Source organism: Saccopteryx leptura, chromosome 8 (genome assembly GCF_036850995.1).
Source record: "Saccopteryx leptura isolate mSacLep1 chromosome 8, mSacLep1_pri_phased_curated, whole genome shotgun sequence".
Lineage (NCBI taxonomy): Eukaryota > Metazoa > Chordata > Mammalia > Chiroptera > Emballonuridae > Saccopteryx > Saccopteryx leptura.
This window is the reverse complement of record NC_089510.1, coordinates 58,971,236-58,974,561: the sequence shown is the minus strand read 5'-3', so window position 1 is coordinate 58,974,561 and position 3,326 is coordinate 58,971,236.

Genomic DNA, 3,326 nt, shown 5'->3' with positions numbered 1-3,326 from the left:
ACAGTACGACGTGCTAGATGCTATAGCTGAGGCATGAGAATGGGAACGGTTAGTTAGTTCCCTGTAGCTACTATAATAAATTAACACAAACCCAAAATGGGTCTCACTGTGCTAAAATCTGTGTCAGCAGGGCTGGATTCCTTCTTAAGGCTCTCAGAGGGGAGGCGCTTCCCTTGCCTCTTCTAGCTGCTAGAGGCCACCGCGTCCTTGGTCATCATCAATGTTGCTGCATCTTCAGATCTCTCTCAACCCCTGCCTCCTCCTCTCACTAAGGGGACACTTGTGATTACGTTGCGTTTGCCTGGATAGTCGAGGATCAGCTTCCCATCTCAAGGTTCTTAGCCTGATCACTTCTGCAAAGTCCCTTTGGCCGGGAAGACACCTAGTAAGATGCATATTCAGAGGTTCTGAGGATTAGGACCTGAACATTTCTGGCATCCATTATGCAGCCTACCACAGGGAACAGCTAACTCTGCCTGAGGGACAAGACATTTCATTTGAGTTTTATGCAGGAGGACCTGGCAAGGAAAGGAAAAGACGTTTACCGGAAGAATTTATCAATACAAGGCATGGAGGCAAAAAAGCACAGCTAGTTTTTGTTCTTTATTCTTTGCTTGCTTTTCCTTCTTTTCCAGAAAAAGCCAGTCTCTGCCTGCTTGCTTTAGGGTTGTGAGGCTCACTACCTTTCAAGGCAACTTGTTTCTTCCTGTTGACAGATATGAACAGAGAATAATCTTCCTTAAGTTGAACCTTAAGTTTTCATCATCACTGGAAATGTTACAGATCTCACAGTACCTTGTGGTTGGACCAGAAAGGGGTCCTGAGCCACAAGAGTAATCGTGGCCCATCTGGGTGTGATACGTCCAGGAGGTTCTCTGGCTCTGGCCCTCAGATAGATGTGTCCCACCTGCATGTCCCTGGGCAGGTCTCCAGGCCAATCATTCATGAGGGCAATATCACTCCAAAGACTGGACGTGCTGCAGAATTTCATCGATGCCATTTCCTCTACTCCAGTCCTAAAAATCCATTGAAAAGAACTTGAACCATTATTGAATTTGAACTTGAGCTTCAAGGGGCAAAAACTCAGCAATACTGACATTTTCTGTTTCTTGTTTTAGGTCACTGTGAATATAAATTGTTAAGGATCAGGAGCTGGGCACAGGCCCAACTCCCTGCCTCCTGCCAGAGGCGAGCTGGAGTTCCGGCAGGGCTCACGTGAGGGCCACCGCGAGGCCGTCAGGAGGAGGGGTGGGGCCCTGGGCCGTGGGGCCGGTGCAGGGAGGACAGTGACAAGGACAGGCGTGCCGAGAAGACACAGCTGCATCTCTGTTATCCCCCTGCATCCTCTGCTGGTGTCCTTGGGTCCTGGGCCTCCTCTGTGCGAGGTGGCACTGTTCTTGGTTACTCTCCGGGGTGTGGAGGCAATGGCACCGACACTCCTCTGCCCTCGTGATGTGCCGGCAACAAGGGCCCCTTCACTGCTGACCAGAGCTTCAGTGTACAGCACACTTTGGCATGCATTCTCTACTCGGACTTTACAAGACCCAGAGAAGGTGGAGAAACTGAGATATGGCAGAGCTGAGACCCACCCCTGAAAGCAACTCTGCTGTTTCCAGCACTGGGGACACTGCCTGTAGGCTCTGGGTCGTCCTGCTGGGTCAGGCCAGGCCTGAACTTTTCTACCTCATTTCTCTTTTGTCCTGCCCCTGTCAAGGACCTCTCTCCCCTCCCTTTTCTCTTCTGTATGTCACTCTCTTAGTCCCCTCTGGCCTCCTTCTCACCAGCCAAGGCCACACAGCTAGAGCTCTGCTCTCGGGGAGTCTCCGCTGGGCTTACGGGACTGGAAACCCTGGGTTAGATGTTCACACCCACGCATGTGCACGTGTCCTCCTGGGGCTTGCATCCCCATTTTCAGCAGCCCAGGGTTGGGCACAGACCAACCCATCCACCTCAGAAGCAGCAGTGGGGGAGAGGGCTTGAACAGCGCAGGCAGAAGCCAGGAGACCTGAGCTCACATGACAGGTCTGCCAATCACACAATAGGTACATTACTGCTCCAGTTTTCTCACTGGTAAAGTGCAGTAATAATACCGAACTGCCAGAGCAGTTGTGGGGATTAGGAAAATCGAATTCTGGGTGCTAGCCACAGCCAGATGTTGAATAAGGGTGAGTTGAATACAGTAGCAGCTGGAACACAGAACCCTCCCGAGGGTTGGATGTGGAAATAGCAATATCTGTGCCGGGGGAGTAAAGAGCAAGGAAGCACTGGAAGCGCAGACAGAGAGGTGGAAGGGAATGGAGGAGGGTGTCACTGGGAAGAGGAGGGGTGTCACTGGGAAGAGGCTGTTTACTGGATTTTCCCCCGGGCACCTCAGGCTCCGATACTCTGGACGCAGCCACTGGACTCAGTTAAGGCTTGTCTCTTCATGATGTTGATAAAATCATCTGTGCAGCATTCCAGATGCGTAATGAGGGTGTGTACAGCAGCTAGGCACTGAGTCTCGGCATCTCCCTGCCTTCGGCACGCCCTGGTAGTAATGGTGATCTTTAACAGCGGGGAAGCCCAGAGTGACTTCTCCCCAAAGCACCCTTGGTCATCCCCAGTGTCAACAGAGATTCAGAGCCCAACACTACAGAAAAATAAGACAATTACAACCTGAAGTGGAGTGGGTGAGAGGCCCAAAGGGCAGGAAGAACCCAGGACCCAGTACAAAAATTTTGCCCAGAGGAAGTCAAAGAAACTTCCAGAACTGGGAAGTTGAAGAATAGAAATAAATAGGCTTTCAGTTAAATATGTAAATTGTTTGTACTCCATCGTTACCTCTCCCTCCCTGAACCCCACTAGCTGGTGGCAAAGGAATTGGAATGGTATAACATCACAGAGAGTGGACAAGGATTATCAATAGACTGGAGATTTCAGCACGTTTATGGAACAGAACAATGGAAGGCTGGTGGGGATCAGGAAGCCACAAATAGCATGAACAGAGATCTTGTTTTCTTAACAAAGCCCCAAAGAGGCTTGAAAATTAATTACTAGGTACAATTCAGGACAGGTCTGAGATCTAGGAGTAAAAAAATCCAGCAAGTTATTTGAAAGCTAGTATATGAAACAGTTGGCTCTGCTTTGTTTCCCTTGGAAAATACACAAACAAAAAAAGTTATTTAAAGAAATTTCAAGCCTGACCAGGCGGTGGCACAGTGGATGGAGCGTCGGACTGGAACATGGAAGACCCAGGTTCAAAACCCTGAGGTCGCCAGCTTGAGCGTGGGCTCATCTGGGTTGAGCAAGGCTCACCAGCTTGAGTCAAGGTTGCTGGCTTGAGCAAG